Below are 18,135 nucleotides of genomic sequence, written 5' to 3' on the forward strand. Positions count from 1 at the left end.
TAGTGAAACAGGAGAAAGACATTCTTGCTGAAAGGGAGGATACAATTAAAGAAGAGCTGAGAAGAAGTAGAACTACAGTGAAGGCGCCTAGTGAGGTGTGACAGTTTATCAGATCAGCAACATGAGTTGGGTTGATTGGGTTATATATGAAACTTCACTACTGCTGCCTCAGTATTAACTTGCCTCCACAGTGCCACCCAGTGGCCCAGTGGTGTAAACATAGTTACGTGCAATGGCTCCAAAAACATTCAATAAAAAGTAATATTTGGGCACTAAGGCAAATATTAATGAATAAATATCTGTTTCAGGATTAGCACACCAATTAAACAGTTATGGTTATTAACTAATATCAAGATCATGTTAAACTTTTAAACTGTTGGTATACAGTACTCTATATGGGACTACAGCAGTATAATTAAACCATTGATTGTGTGACCTGTGGTCCTCATAATACATGGGGTCCTGTGCTATCTCCTGGTAAACTGTAGACGTGCTGTCATGAATTTGAATGTTGAAAGAAGAGTTTGTCTGTCCTTCTGTAATAGGAAGAAGTGAAAACTGATTTTAACAGTTTTGAGAAAAAGTGGTGGTCTTAGCGCAGTGGCCTTCAACAACGTTGTTATTACTAATGCGCCAGTCCTCTGTTTTTTACTGAGGACCACTAGATGTGTGTAGACCCTAGATGAAAGTTTGCAATAGGACTATCTTTACATAGTAATAAAAAGTAATTAAAAAAACCTATGGTAACTGTCTGCAGTTCTTTGATGCTAACACCAGTTATCTTTTTCACAGTTGTCTGTCTGTCTGTTTTTGTTGTTTTTGGCATTTCTTAAAAGCTGCTATAAGGATATTGGCATCTTAATTCAAATGTAATCCTGTTAGTTGTGGTATTAGTTTACTAAGTTTTTGTTTACAACCGTGCCGTAGCTACAGGCTCAAGCAAGCATCTTCGAAGCAGAGAAGCAGCAGGACCAAAAGGAGCTGAAAGCTGTTAAAATGGTAAGAAGCTAAACATTCAAATACATTTCCTTATTAAAAAGCAGGGCCAGCGTTTAAATATGACTGTCTTTGTTCTTTACATCATGACTTTCGTGATTCCCTGTGTGTCTCTTTCTGTTTAGGAAAAAGCGATGTTGCAGAGAATGATTGCAAATGAACAAGCCCTCAAACAGTCCTTAGTAAGTATTGGATTCTTTGAACCCAACGTGACATTTGAGGATACTTACTACCTTTTACAAAATGCTGTTGAGGATGTTTTTATAATGTTTTTTTTTTATTAGGTTAGTATTCATCTATTTCAGGTAGATCTTCTCTTTTTAATGCATATATTGATTAAAGGGATCTTCATTTTAATGGTATTCACTCACTTCAGAAATTCAGGTTTTATGTAAAAAAAAAAAAAAATCTAATTTGGTATTAATACTGTGATATTGATACAACATTTGCATTTTAACAAGATATTACAATTATACAGATAGAAAAAATCAATCTCTTGGAAAGCAATCAAAAAAACACAGGGGAAAGCATCCTGAAACGTGCTTGTGATCTAACTGAAGAAAAAATTGAGAATATTAGGGCAACGGCCGGCGTCACAGAACGAATCAAGTACCCTGCTTCTGTAGTTTCTTCTCAGGCAACCACCCCAGACTTGCCCACTGCAGTACTAAAGTAAGATTGATACTATCCTTTATAAAGATTACTGTGGTCCCCCATAGGAAAAGTTTAAACAAACCTAGTCAATATAGTGAAAGTTAGGTAAATCATTGCAAATAAAGACGTAATTGCAGCTGCAGTTTACTTCTGTAGCTTTGTCTTTTAAATATTTGCATATTCCATTTTGAAGTATAAAATAGAAAACTAACGATGTGGTAATTACACATCCCGGTTTTATATTTTTGTATGGTACTATAGTGATGGTCGGAAAAGCTGTAAAGAACAAGATTTCCAGATTCAGAAGGTAACGGAGCAATACAAGTCATTAATTGCTGTGCAGGTAATTCATTTCATCCTGTGTATTTTCAGCCCTCATTATAGAGGTAGTGAGGCCCTTTGGGGGCAGTTATCTCTAAAGCATCCACTGGAGTAACACTGGCTAAACCGCTGTCTGAATTCTTGTTCTGAAACATGCTCTTCAGTGCTTCTCTTTCCACATGCGACATGTTGGTCTCATACATATACCATATTTATTCTTTGCTTCTTACATTTTTGTGAATAGTGTATCTTATACAATGAGCAAGTAAATGTAACCCTTCAATGTTAGTTCAAAGGAGGATAAAACTGTAATTACCTTTAAGAAGACTAGAAAATATTTCTCCATTACTCCAGCGTATGTGATATAATGGCACCACTACAAATTGTAACTGCCGTGTAACAGATAGATATACAGTGCAGTGAAAAAGTTTTTGCCCCCTGTCTGATTTTCTGCATTTTTGCACATTTTTCACATTGTATTTGGTCAGATTTTTTTGTGGGTTGTAGTAGTATATAGAAAGAGTCTGAGAGAAAAAATGACACCAAAGTTTGGTGCTTCTTTCATTTGTTTGGTGTGCAAGGTAATCAAACATGCAATCTTCAGGTCTGAAAAAGTTATTGCCCCCCCCCCCAGTTAACTCAACCCAATTAAAGGGATAATTAGGGTCAGCTGTTTGAGTACTTTGGTTAACAACTAGGCCTGATTTGGGCCAGCCCTGCCCAATATAAATCTGACTAACTTTGGCCCTTACCATCAGAGTGAAGTTGTCAGCACACAGGTTCTAGAGGCACATCATGCCACGAGCAAAAAAATTCTTGAAGACCTCTGGAAAAAAGTTGTTGATGCCCATCAGTCTGGAAAGGGTTACAAAGCCATTTCTAAGGCTCTGGGGCTCCACTGAATCACAGTCAGAGCCATATTGTCCAAATGGAGAAAGTTTGGGACAGTAGTGAATCTTCCCAGGAGTGGCTGTCCTGCCAAAATCTCTCCAAGAACAAGGCGTAAAATCGTCCAGGAAGTCACAAAGAACCCTAGAACAACATCCAGGGATCTGCAGGCCTCTCTTGCCTCGGCTAAGGTCAGTGTTCATGACTCCATCATCAGAAAGACACTGGGCAAAAATGGGATTTATGGCAGAGTAGCAAGGCGGAAACCATTGCTCACTAAGAAGAACATGAATGCTCGTCTCAAGTTTGCCAAAAAGCACCTGGATGATCCTCAAGAGTTCTGGAACAATGTTCTATGGACAGATGAGTCAAAAGTGGAACTTTTTGGCCGACATGGGCCCCGTTATATCTGGCGAAAACCAAACACTGCATTCCACAGTAAGAACCTCATACCAACGGTCAAGCATGGTGGTGGTAGTGTCATGGTTTGGGGACGCCTTGCCATCATTGAAAGAACCATGAATTCTGCTCTGTATCAGAGAATTCTACAGGAGAATGTCAGGCCATCCGTCCGTGAGCTGAAGCTGAAGCGCAGCTGGGTCACGCAGCAAGACAATGATCCGAAACACACAAGCAAGTCTACATCAGAATGGTTGAAGAACAAGAAATTTAAAGTTTTGGAATGGCCTTGTCAAAGTCCAGACTTAAACCCCATTGAGATGTTGTGGCATGACCTGAAACGAGCAGTTCATGCTCAAAAACCCACAAATGTCACTGAGTTGAAGCAGTTCTGCATGGAGGAGTGGGCCAAAATTCCTCCATGGCGCTGTGAGAGACTAATCAATAACTACAGGAAGCGTTTGGTTGCAGTTATTGCTGCTAAAGGTGGCGTAACCAGTTATTGAGTCTAAGGGGGCGATTACTTTTTCACACGGGGGCATTGGGTGTTGCATAACTTTCTTTAATAAATAAATGAAATATGTATCAAATTTTTGTGTTATTTGTTCACCCAGGGTACCTTTTATTAAATATTAGGTTTTGGTTGAAGATCTGATAACATTCAGTGTCAAAAATATGCAGAAATGCAGAAAATCAGACAGGGGGCAAATACCTTTTCACGGCACTGTATATGACCAATGGAACTCATTTTGATTCTGCAGGAAAAGAAAATTGTGTTGCTTGAGAAAGAGAATGAAATGCTTAAGGAGCAACTGAGCAAATACTCAAAGGTGAGGTTGCTTTAATATCATTACCTTGGTAAAACTACAAGTAAACTAGAGACATTTTTCAGCTTTATGCATTTATCGGTGTCATTTAATATAAACAATTATTTGGTGGACAGAGTAAAATTGTATTTCTTCTATTAAAATAGTAATAGTAATTCTGTTTTAAAGTTTATATTCTATTTTTTGAGAAGCTTTACTTTCATTAAATATTTGTTTGATGGTGTAGTTTATTAAAAATATACAGTAAAAATATAAAGTTATTTCATTATTCTGTAAGTAGATTAATCTAAGATCCAGCTTGACTAATTCCATTGTCTGCACCTATTTCATTGGAAGTTGACATATCGTAACCCCTCCACACATAAGATGAAAAGAAATATATATAAGATAAATTGTTATGTTTCAGAAATCTCTGAAGTAGCAAAAATTCTACTCTGTGTAGTAAACTGTATATTATAATTCATAGTCAGGTAACAACAGAATCATTTCTACCTTTTTTTTGTTAATATAGGAGACCGGTGTCGTGTCTGAAGAGGTAGTGTCCATTAAAAATGAAAGCAAAGTAACCAATGGGAAGAAGCTTGCTGGAAAGCTATCAGTGAAGAGAGATAAACAAGCTCAGAAGAAGGACCATTCAGAGGAGCTACAGACCACAGCTACCAGCACTAAAGAGTCTGAGGCAGAGATGAAAACTGCAGAGGCAAAGGAAGAAAGTACCAGAGAGGCAGAAACAAAGGCATCAAAAAAGCTAAAAGAAGGAACCGAGGAAAGACCCAAACAACCAAAGGTTAAGGATGAAGCAGAACCCAAAGAGGTCACTCAGAAAACAGGTACTCAAGAGAAAGCTGGTGACTCCAGAGGCAAGGGTGATCTTTCGAAACTCGGAGAGAGAGAGAAAAGAAAAACGAGTCTATCTGAGGAGGAGAGTTCACCTCAAACAAAAACCTCTCCCGCATTGGAAGAGAAAGAGAAAGGAATTGCCCCACAGAGTGCAGTGCCTGTGGATTGTGTAGTCTCACTTGAAAGAGAAAGCAGTGAAACCATTTCATCTGACAGAGACGTGAATCCAGCAGTGGAAGAAAAAACAAAAGTCATTTCACCGGAAACTGCAGGGCTTGAGGAAGAATCTCAATTTGAAAAGGAAGAAAAAACTTCAGGACTAATGAAAAAGGTTAAAGAAACCTGTTCGAAGGAGAAAAAGACAAGTGAAATCCTGATCACAAATAAAGAAAAAGATCACCGGTCTGACAAAGAGAAATCTCCTGTAAGCGAGAAAGAAAAGGATGAAATTCCTCTGGAGAAGAAGGAGGAATCTCGAGAACAGATGGGAAAAGAGACAAGTGAAATCCTGATCACAGATAAAGAAAAAGATCACCGGTCTGACAAAGAGAAATCTCCTGTAAGCGAGAAAGAAAAGGATGAAATTCCTCTGGAGAAGAAAGAGGAATCTCGAGAACAGATGGGAAAAAAGACAAGTGAAATCCATACTGAAAAGAAAGAAAAAGATGACAGAGACGTGCATCCAGAATTGGAAGAAAAGACAAAAGTAATTTCACCAGAAGTTACAAAATCTTCAGGTCTGGAGGAAGACTCTCAATTTGAAAAGGAAGAAAAAACTTCAGGACTAACAAAACAGGTTATAGAAACAGAAGAATCTCATAAACTGAAGGAGAAAGCAAAAAGTGAAATATCTTTAGAAAAAAAAGAAAAAGGGAAAGCAGGAGGAGGAGATGTTTCGAAGCAAAAAAGGGAAAATGAGGAAATTCCACTTGAGAAAGAGGAATCTGGGGATCAGAAGGAGAAAAAGACAAGTGAAATCCTGATCACAAATAAAGAAAGAGAACACCAGCTTGATAAAGAGAAATCTCCTGTACACAAAAAAGAAAAGGACGAAATTCCACCAGAGAAGAAAGAGGAATCTCGGGTACAGAAGGGAGAAAAGACAAGTAAAGTGAAAGAAAAAGATCTGCAGGCTGATAGAGAGAAATGTCTGGAACACAAGAAGGAAAAAGACCCACTTGTGAAAGAGGAATCTCAGAAACAAAATGAGAAAAACATTAGTGAAACAGAAAAAGATATCCAGGCTGAAAATGATACATCTCCGGAAAACATGAAAGAAAAGGACAAAGTGCAACCAGAGAAGGAGAAATCTTGGGAAAGGAAGGAGACGAGTGAAAAGAAAGAGAAACAGAAAGGACACTGGATGGAAACAGAGATATCTCCAGAACTGAAGGAGAAACAAAGAGGCAGTGTCCCAGAACGTAAAGAAAAACTGAGCGACGTTCGGAGTGACCGAGAAGAAACCCCAGAACCATTAGCTGGAGCAATTACTGATCAAGAGCCTAAAGGAGGCGAGGAAAGCAAAGAGAAATACGAGAGATGCGTCCAGAGCTCGGTTTCAATTGAACACTCGGAAGAGGAGGAACGGTTTAGAACAAGCCCTGAGAAGACGAGCATTGCCAAAACCAAACAACCAGCAGAGAAAGGGCCTGGTAGAGAAGACTTGGAGGAACAGTCCACCCCAGAAAGACAGGCTTCTTCAGAACTGGCATTCCCCACCGCAATTTTAGTAATGGTAGGTTTTTTTTGTTTGTACCTTTTTACTTCTTTTTTCAATGTGGTGATAGTTATTTTTAAAGTACAGAGCTAACAGTATAATTCCAGTTGATCTTATTTAGTATTTATTGCCATCATTTCATAGGTCTCACATTCTCCTATAGGAAACACGCACATGCTGTTCGTGAAGAAAAATGATCGATTTTTGAGTCAGGCAAGATTGAAAACATGTCCATCATAGGAATAGTGGAAGGCATCTAAATGTGTGAAGGTTCTGGGAGTTTGAGTTCTGCTAAAGGAAATACATAGCGAACAGGGGCAGCAGTGTGGAGTAGTGGTTAGGGCTCTGGACTCTTGACTGGAGGGTCGTGGGTTCAGTCCCAGGTGGGGGTCACTGCTGCTGTACCCTTGAGCAAGGTACTTTACCTAGATTGCTCCAGTAAAAACCCAACTGTATAAATGGGTAATTGTATGTAAAAAATAATGTGTAAAAAACATGTCCATCATAGGAATAGTGGAAGGCATCTAAATGTGTGAAGGTTCTGGGAGTTTGAGTTCTGCTAAAGGAAATACATAGCGAACAGGGGCAGCAGTGTGGAGTAGTGGTTAGGGCTCTGGACTCTTGACTGGAGGGTCGTGGGTTCAGTCCCAGGTGGGGGTCACTGCTGCTGTACCCTTGAGCAAGGTACTTTACCTAGATTGCTCCAGTAAAAAATAATGTAATTGCTGTGTAAAAAATAATGTAATTGTATGTAAAAATAATGTGATATCTTGTAACAATTGTAAGTCGCCCTGGATAAGGGTGTCTGCTAAGAAATTAATAATAATTTAGAATGTCTACATCAATATAATGTGAAGAAGCTATAAAAAAGGCCAACAAAATGCTCGGATATATATAGTGAAAAGTGTTGAATAAATCAAGGGAAGTAATGTTAAAACTTTAGAATGCATTAGTAAGACCTCATCTAGAATATTGTGTTCAGTTCTGGTCACCTCGTTACAAAAAGGATATTGCTGCTCTTCAAAGAGTGCAAAGAAGAGCGACCAGAATTATCCCCGGTTTAAAAGGCTCGTCATATGCAGACAGGTTATAAGAATTGAATCTAGGTATTGACAATGTTGACCCAGAGGACTTTTTTTTACCTGAAAAAAGAAACAAGGACCAGGGGTCACAAATGGAGACTAGATAAAGGTGCATTCAGAACAGAAAATAGGAGGCACTTTTTTACACATAGAATGTGCAAGTCTGGAACCAACTCCCCAGTAATGTTGTTGAAGCCGACACCCTGGGATCCTTCAAGAAGCTGCTTGATGAGATTCTGCGATCAATAAGCTACTAACAACCAAACAAGCAAGATGGGCTGAATGGCCTCCTCTCGTTTGTAAACTTTCTTATGCTCTTAATGATTCAAGTTTTTCTTTTTTTTCTTTTTTGGAGAAATATATTTTATAAAGAAAGTATGCTCATAGTCTAAAAAAAAACAAAAAACAGAAGCTCTGCTTTCCTCACACGCTCAAACTCGTGTGTGTTGTTCCTTAATGACTGCAAGTGCAGCAGAGAAACGACTGCAAGAGGCATTCAACAATATTATATTCACAAAGAGCGGTGGAAGAAATACCATTAAAAATCAAATACCCATTTAACATAAAGTGTGAATCTTGTAGGAAAATGTAAGATCTACAAAGTAATGGTAATACATATAAGATTTTACAAATTATTTTTGTTATCTGTTGTTAAGTGACACTGCTGACAAAACCATTCCAATTATCCTTGAGGTCTTGTTTTGAAGAATATGCTGTAGAGCATATGTTTCATATGCAGTAGTCAATAATGTCCCCAAAATCATGAAAATAAACTGGATAAGCAGAGAGGTCACCCTAGTAACTTTATTCTAGTGGGTGTAGTATGTCAGATTGCAATGCATGTAGAAGCAGCTTATGTCATTAGAATAATCAGGCGATTCAAAATGATATAGTAAGAACAATGTGCACGTTATCTGCTGTATTCTTCTTTTGCTGAGAATTTAGTTTTGGCACATTTAACAGCGCCTTGGCTGACATATTGGTCTCTGTTATGAAGGTGCATATATTGTGGATTTAATTCTCTCTCACACACATTCAGCCCTGGTCGTCACAAGAGGAAGTCATGCCTTCTAAAAGAACAGAGGCTAAAGGACCCATCAGATTGAGGTGAACAAACAGAAAATCGGTTTGGTGTACTATTTTGAATTAAAAACACGTTGGTGTAATTGTTTCTATGGTTCTAATCTAATCAAAAACTGGTTTATTCAAGTAATCATTTACACATAATTATTTAGGGTTCCTCTCTCAGGAGATGCAGTAAAATATAAATACGTTGCAGGAGGGTAGTTACAAATGAAATAGTACAAATTAAGCAAATATAGATGTAAGGGTACAGTTTTAACAAATTTGATATGAGTTTCTTTTTTAAATGATATTGCCATAGTGCTAACCATATGATGCTTGCCTTATGAAAAGTGTATACATTCAGGTTGTTTGTATTTTATTATATTTTAAATAGAAATATACAAATTACTGCATGTGTGCATCATTCACACTGAATCATAAATACAGTATAAGGGGTTGGACAAAAAATAGAAACACTTGCAGAAGCACACAGGTTTTGTCCCACACATGCTGAACTGATAAAGCTGTTGTGCAAATCAGATCCTTGGCCTAATCTGTACTGTTAATAAATAAGTCAGTTTTTGACAAACCTCTCCCGTCCTGTACCTCGAAAATACAGTAAAATGGATGAATGATTAAAAGCAACATGTGTGTGCTTTTCTGGTACAAAATCCACTCTGGTAATTTCAAACTAATATTTTCTTTATGCATTTCAAGGCCCCTGCCTCCTGGTACTGGCAGACAATCAGCAAGCAGAGACCTCCTGAGAGAACACCCTGAAGAGACCCTGTCTGTAAGCCAGAAGGTGGCGTTCATCTCAGTAGAGAATCCAGAAGGAAGGCCCCTTCCTGAATCCACCAAGAGGAAGCAGCTGTTACCCCTCCCACTGCCGGTGCCACTCAAGATGTTTTGTGATAAGGTAAAGACATGAAGAGGCTGGCTTTTACTCTTTCTAGCATGTTTAAAAAGTCTTATAACTATGCTGTGTTCTAACAGGCTTAACTTTGTTGCTCGTTATCTTAATAGTTGGGACTGTTCTGGTTCCTTTTACTGTCTCAGGTACTACACACTTCTCTTTTCTTTAAGAGAAGCAGGACTACGCTTACCGGAATGCATTGTGATGTGATTTTAAAAACTCTAACTGCCCCGGAGAACATGGTCAACCTTAAAAATATAGAAACCACAATTACAACATTTAACCACCAGGTGGCATGTGTTCTATAGAAAAAGGTACAGTCAAACCTGTATTAAGAGACCAATCAAGAGACAGTCTACTAGTGGCCTCTTAACACAAGTGGTCTCCTAAAAGAGGGCCCATGACTTATGAATTTTCTGTTTGTCTCTGACATGCTTTCCTGTAATTATGTATGTCTTACATACACTGTAAAAGCCAAAATATGTAATATGAACAAAATGAAGTATGTAATTCAATAACATTCATTTAGATAATGCATTTACAAAACAAATTATTTTGTGAAAGTAATGAATGCTTGCCTGTCTCAGGTCATGCAAAATGTTTTAAATACTTTGCAAATTTCAATGCCTTCCTTTCGGTTACGTGTTGATTCATTGCATCCTGAAACCAACGCCAGCATAAGCATAAGATCTTTTTCGATTACCGCACACAGTTTTCATACTCTTATAAGTATGGCTTGAATTTTTCTGTGTTTATTTTCCTTTTAACGGTTTGCCTTTAAGTCTTAAGCCGCTAGATCCTAATTATGAGAACATTAATTTAGCGTGAAAGAAAAACACAACACGAAACGGACACATTGGAAGCTACCTAGTTCCCAGGCAAGTGCGAGAACGAAATGCAAGTTAAAGTAGCATCTGGGGGAAGTGATTAATGTCATTGCTTGCTCTTGTGTTTGAAGTCAATCAGGACATCAAGGTAAAAAGTAGCGACTTTGTTTAGTAATTAACAGTTTAATTAAGATATTGAGTCGGCTCAAAACACAGTCACGTGAACAAAAATAAAAACCTAAAACTTCAAGCCCTAGTTCTTTCTGTTTCAAAATGCTGTATCTGCGTCTTTCTAGTGCTGAATTTTTCAGCAGTTTTTCTGGTACTGTCTTTACAAGTTTAAGAACTTTAATTCTGTCATCTAGGGAGGACCTTTTGTTTCTCCACGTTTTCTCTCAGATTTTGAGAGCGCTGTTGTTTTATTGATTACGGATAAAAGACTAAAATGGTTTCCGTATTCCTTTGAATTTAGGACGTACCATTTAAAACCATATTTTTCTTATAACAATAGCCCTGTGTAAGGGTGTTTAATACAGGTTTGAGTCTGTTGCTGGGTAAGAGAATAGTGGTCGCTTAAAATAAAAGCACACATATCATTGGGAGGAATTTAAAGTGGTCACTTAGACCAGGTGGTCATTAAATAAAGGTGGTCGCATGAGCAGGTTTGACTGTATATTAAAAATTCAAAGCACCATTAAATATCTGTGTTATTAACTATATAATAATATTAAACACCCATAGTCTATTTATAGAACAATTTGCAGGCATTATGAATCATGCCTTGATCAAGCAATTATTTTAAAAAAACAAACAAATAAAAACACATTTGTACTGTGTTATGCATGCCTTTCTCATCTGTGTTTGTTTGCAGAGCGTTCAGGTGAATCTGGTTCACAATATTATGGACTTCGAGGTAAGAAATGTATATTTAATTAAATAAGATGTACTGTACATAATGGAGTTTTAAACGTGTCTCCATATGAACTTGAATATTATCAAACGTTCTATTTCAACATTCGCCCTTGATGAAGTCCATGCATATTCATAGAAATAGACTTCTAGTAGTGTATATGTCAAGACAATATGAAGCTTTGTACATTGCGTGACTACCCGGTACATCGCTTGTGAATGATAGTATATAAACTTGTTGTTGTGCTGGTAGTGTTTGGGTTACTGGGTTGTGGATGTTTTATTAACAGTCAAAGCTAGAATCCCTTGAAAGAGACATCAGCAAGCTGCTCTATAAACTTTCAAAAGGTCCACACAGAAAGGTTAGTACATTTTTCTATACATGTACATATACGTTATGAAAGAGCTGATCATATATTTCAAAGTTAGAACCCGTAGCACTGCGAATAAGGGGTGAAGGGTCAAGAAGGGCAGCCAGGACGTCACTGATTGTTCTGGAGATGTGCAGGACATGAAGCCTCCAACTTCAAAATGAAACACCAGTCCATTTGTTAATGAAAAGCCTAGCAGTGTTTTTAAGTAGTGCAATGTGAGAGATGGTGCTCCCGGTTCTCATTCTCCTCCTGCAGAGTGGAAAGAGAGATCTGCTCCTTGGTGCTAAACTGCTTGAGGTAAGAAATGTAGATGTTCTGAGCCCTGTAAAGATTTCCATGGAGCATTTGGAATTTAAAGTAGCTAAACATGCCAGAAGCATAGGATATTTATTAAAACACAGTTACATTATTTAATAGTAACTTACCTTTTGTATACAACCACCTAAAAGGGGGTGATACAGGAGTTAATGAGACTATTCGCTATATTCTGAGTTATAACACAGCGGTAGCCTGGGTAGATCTAACGTTACCGAATCTGTCAAATGTAACCCCATTGTACAGTGTGCCAAAATAATGAGTTAAATATAGACCTGCATTTTCTCTTATGGGCAAATAGCAGGCAAATGACCCCTCCTCAGTAAATGTATTTGCTCACAGTCCAAAATCGGGCTCCATGCCGGAATCATAGTGTTCTTAACACAACAGAGACTGCTAATGATGAGCTTGTGACTGTTTTATTAAGTCAAAGCTGGAAGCCCTTGAAGATGAAGCTGTCCGTATTCAAGATGTAGTGACAAAAGATCCACACAAAAGGGTTAGTATTGAACTAGAATGGCTAACAGAATGCAATATTGATAGATTTCTTTTTTAAATATTACGTACAATGTATATAATACTAGTGATTATATTGTATGGAAGTTATGTATTATGTATGTTTTATGGACCACGGGCCTTGAAATACTGAATGATTATTATTATTATTATACAGAAACACAAAACTGCTTTTTAGGTCCATTATCCATCCACAAAACGCTACATTATTCACATCCTTCTCTTCTGATTATTATTTTACAGAAACACAAAACCCAGCTTTCGAAGTTCTTGCTTGAAAAGTTGGTTTACCCACTCTTTTTAGACGTACCATATTTTGGCCTTGCACTTGCTATGGCATGAGGAATGTGCATATGTCAGGATGTGAGAGGTGTGGGGAAGAAGACAATGTCCAAACAGTTCAATTGCAGCTATAAAAACGGCCATGTTTATTAATTAAATAAATAATTATCCAACCCTATACCACCAATGGTATGGATAAATAAGCATGGCAGGGTTTCAGTCCCCAAATAATAATTACATCAACATCGCGTCCCAGTCATCCTCATTTGTGCACGGGGAAAGTGCTCCTAGAACAGTGGTGCTGGGTCGTGCTGTGATGTGCTGTGCAGTGTGAGTAGTGCCCTGGGGTGTGCTGTGCAGTGTGAGTAGTGCTGTGATGCGCTGTGCAGTGTGAGTAGTGCTGTGGTGCGCTGTGCAGTGTGAGTAGTGCTCTGGGGTGTGCTGTGCAGTGTGAGTAGTGCTCTAGGGTGTGCTGTGCAGTGCGAGTAGTGCTCTGGGGTGTGATGTGCTGTGCAGTGTGAGTAGTGCTGTGATGTGCTATGCAGTGTGAGTAGTGCTCTGGGGTGTGCTGTCTCTGTGCAGTGTGAGTAGTGCTGTGGTGCGCTGTGCAGTGTGAGTAGTGCTCTGGGGTGTGCTGTCTCTGTGCTGTGCAGTGTGAGTAGTGCTGTGATGTGCTGTGCAGTGTGAGTAGTGCTGTGGTGCGCTGTGCAGTGTGAGTAGTGCTCTGGGTGTACTGTCTGTGCTGTGCAGTGTGAGTAGTGCTGTGATGTGCTGTGCAGTGTGAGTAGTGCTGTGGTGCGCTGTGCAGTGTGAGTAGTGCTCTGGGGTGTGCTGTCTGTGCTGTGCAGTGTGAGTAGTGCTGTGATGTGCTGTGCAGTGTGAGTAGTGCCCTGGGGTGTGCTGTGCAGTGTGAGTAGTGCTGTGATGCGCTGTGCAGTGTGAGTAGTGCTGTGGTGCGCTGTGCAGTGTGAGTAGTGCTCTGGGGTGTGCTGTGCAGTGTGAGTAGTGCTCTAGGGTGTGCTGTGCAGTGCGAGTAGTGCTCTGGGGTGTGATGTGCTGTGCAGTGTGAGTAGTGCTGTGATGTGCTATGCAGTGTGAGTAGTGCTCTGGGGTGTGCTGTCTCTGTGCAGTGTGAGTAGTGCTGTGGTGCGCTGTGCAGTGTGAGTAGTGCTCTGGGGTGTGCTGTCTCTGTGCTGTGCAGTGTGAGTAGTGCTGTGATGTGCTGTGCAGTGTGAGTAGTGCTGTGGTGCGCTGTGCAGTGTGAGTAGTGCTCTGGGTGTGCTGTCTGTGCTGTGCAGTGTGAGTAGTGCTGTGATGTGCTGTGCAGTGTGAGTAGTGCTGTGGTGCGCTGTGCAGTGTGAGTAGTGCTCTGGGGTGTGCTGTCTGTGCTGTGCAGTGTGAGTAGTGCTGTGATGTGCTGTGCAGTGTGAGTAGTGCTGTGGTGCGCTGTGCAGTGTGAGTAGTGCTCTGGGGTGTGATGTCTGTGCTGTGCAGTGTGAGTAGTGCTGTGATGTGCTGTGCAGTGTGAGTAGTGCTGTGGTGCGCTGTGCAGTGTGAGTAGTGCTCTGGGGTGTGCTGTCTCTGTGCTGTGCAGTGTGAGTAGTGCTGTGATGTGCTGTGCAGTGTGAGTAGTGCTGTGGTGCGCTGTGCAGTGTGAGTAGTGCTCTGGGTGTGCTGTCTGTGCTGTGCAGTGTGAGTAGTGCTGTGATGTGCTGTGCAGTGTGAGTAGTGCTGTGGTGCGCTGTGCAGTGTGAGTAGTGCTCTGGGGTGTGCTGTCTGTGCTGTGCAGTGTGAGTAGTGCTGTGATGTGCTGTGCAGTGTGAGTAGTGCTGTGGTGCGCTGTGCAGTGTGAGTAGTGCTCTGGGGTGTGATGTCTGTGCTGTGCAGTGTGAGTAGTGCTGTGATGTGCTGTGCAGTGTGAGTAGTGCTGTGGTGCGCTGTGCAGTGTGAGTAGTGCTCTGGGGTGTGCTGTCTCTGTGCTGTGCAGTGTGAGTAGTGCTGTGATGTGAAAACACAGCGCTTCGGCGTATTAGTACCATAAAGGCCATCACCGTAAAGGCCCATACTCATGTAGCTGCGTCCCCTCTGAACTCCTCCCTGTGATCAGCCCGGCGCCCCGGTCTATCCAACCGCATGCCCCGCAGCTGATCACAATGGAGTTGTTCGGTGCACTTGCAGCTACGCGCTTCCTCCACCATGGCCGACTTCCGGTTTCCACCCACCACGGAGTCGGCCCATCTATGGGAAACATACCACCCACCTTACACAGCGCCCTTTCTGGTCAGGAGGGAGATTCGCAGCTCCAATACCTTCTCACTGTCACAGCATGTTATGGGCTTGCACTTTGTGTTGAGGTTAACAAAAAAAAAAACGAAGCGGCCCTTTGGTTGTACTGTAATCTTACTGACACAACAAATCCTTTTTTTTCAATTTAGTATATGGGATTTAACAAGAAACATACTTTTGCTGCGAAAAAAGAAAATTACAGGTTACCTGTCCTTTCTCATGGTGAGCAGAGTTCACTTTTCTGTATATATGTACAGTTTATAGAAAATACATTTGAAGTTTGTTGTAATTGGTTTTTTTTAAAAACAATGTTCATTTAATAATTTAGATTAGTATTGCTCATACATTTAAAACAATGTACATCATTTACATTACATTTTAAATCCTGTTTATATACTGATTTTTTTAACAAGGTGTATTCAAGATTGTAACATGAATGCTTGATAAACAACACATACATAAATAAATACAAGAAGCTGGCCATTAAACTATCATTTATTACAGAGAAAGTTTTGCAGCCATTTTCTGACAGAGGATACCCGCTTGATCTTTCTGTGTGTAAAGCACCAACTGTTTCTAAGGCCCGGCCCAAATACAAGGTTGGCAATTTCAGTGAGCCGTTATTCATCATGGGTAAGTATTTCAGAACCTTTTCATACAGCAGTTATATAATAAATAGGCAGGAGGCCTGTGTATAGTTAGAAGCTCTTTTCTTTGAAGTTCATAGGGTGGTCATACTATTTCATAAAAAAAATATGTAATTCCTATTTGAGTCTCCTTTTATTTTTTTAAACAGAAAGTCCAAGGTTGCTACCACTACCTCCACGTGTGAGATGGGTAAGTAAATAGAGAGAGACCTCCCTTGTAGTACTACAGTAAGACCTGTCTAATCCATACTGGCATTCTGTAGAATTCAGCATGATGTGTGGTTCCTGACCAAATTCCAATTGAATTGAATGGTTTGATACCCACTGCATTATGGAACCTGTCTATTCTGGAATCTGGCATGATTCCGAAGTCTCTTCTGCCTGAAATCAGTGTAAATCTGACTGTGTAATGTGGCACAAGGTCATGTAATTTTCCTTTTCTAAGTTTAAAACTAGTATAACAAGCAAAATGCAAGCAAGCCGTTGCGTATGTCCTAGCATGTCCCGCCTGCGCAATTCTGAATTGAGCAGTTATTGAACAGCAAGTAAATGTCGAAACATCTATACGATGAGCTCTCTTGAAAGAAAACCCAAAAAGAGCTAAGTAAAATAGCAAGGCAAACCGTTTCCAGGCACAATACAAACAAGGGAACGTCTTTCGATTTAGAATGGTTTAAACAGGCTTGTGCTAAACACAGGTAAAGATTCATTTTTAGGTACAGTATTTGATTTTTTACAGTAAATCCAGCACACGGTTGCAAAGTGAAACACATCAATAATGTGCAAACGTAGTGTGATCTGGCTGTCTGGAAGCAGAGATTGCATGCAAGCATTTGGTTCTGAATCAGTCACTGAGGCTCAGTTCGTTTGTTGGTACATTTTTGCAGTCATATAAATAATTATATTTAAATATGCAGTTCTATAGGTATGTTTGCAGACATATGGGCCTTAAATCTTATTAGTTTAATATTGATCAAGGTTTTATGGATCAGTGAAGATTTGCTATTACTATTTCTGCAGTATTGAAGTATTTAATATTTAACTTGTATGTATTCATTTATTTTCAGATATCATCTATCTTTCCAAACTTGTTGTTATCTCAGTTATCGCTTGCCACCCTGAATGACAGCAGGTATTAAAAGAGATGCAGAAAGGAACATGTCAGTTTCCATTCTTTAGTGCCAGTAACAGGACACTCACATTCACAGGACATGATGTTGTTTAACCCTTACTTTATTTACTGGTACAGATACTTTTTATCATCTGCATTTTACTCAATGTTTTACCTGCTTAATATCCTATTATAGTATTTGCCTTATTTAGAGATGGGAGAGAATCACACAGAACACACACAGTAGGATATGTAGATGATATAAAGTAACTCTTTAAGCAAAACCCTTAACTTGTATGAAAACAAATTCCCATTTAAAACAACACAGAGGTCTGTAATACTTGGCTTGTCAGAGGTAATTCCAAAGCAATGAGTTTGGGATAAACAACTCTTGCAGACCAGGATTAATATCTTGGATGTTTCCTTAGGTAAATTAGTCCAAGATTGGAGCTGATCGGGTCTGTGAAATGAAGTGTAGTTGTTTTAAGGATGTTTGACAGCCCTTGTATACGCATCTATAATGCTGCACCACACTGATTGACTTTGCTATGCTTTTGCAGTACATTGATTGCTGCAGTAAATTTTAGCATGTGCATGCAATGATTACCAGGAATGTGTTGTTATTACTCTTCACAAAGTAGTTCTGATTTTCAGCATGTGGAAAGACCTAAAGAACAAACAACATCTGTTTTGTGTCTTTGAAGAAGGTTAAACGCTATGTAAACTTACAATGGGAGTGTGTTTACATGGGATTTGCACATCTTAAATGGCTCCGCTTCTTGCTGAAGTTGCTGTCTCAGCAAAGTAATGGCAGATGAACATGTTATTGCTAACAGAAGTGCTAACTACCTAAAAAATAGTAGGATGAGGCTGCTGGTCTTAAAAGTACAATCTGTAGAACTGGGTCATGTACAAAGCTATCTAAAATAGAGGTCTTAATAGTTTAAGATTGAGTATAAAAACATAACAACCCAATACTTGCTCCAATTGATAAGGTGTATTATATTTGCTTATACTAATGACAGTTTTGTAGACAGTAGAAACTCTAATGTATTTGTTGTTTGAGCCAGTAGTTACAGTCAAACCCACTTGATATCACTTCAAAGGGGCCGAGCATCAATAAGCAGAGTGACTTGATCAGCAGTTCATCAATATCAGAACAA

The sequence above is a fragment of the Acipenser ruthenus genome, chromosome 4 (genome assembly GCF_902713425.1).
Source record: "Acipenser ruthenus chromosome 4, fAciRut3.2 maternal haplotype, whole genome shotgun sequence".
Lineage (NCBI taxonomy): Eukaryota > Metazoa > Chordata > Actinopteri > Acipenseriformes > Acipenseridae > Acipenser > Acipenser ruthenus.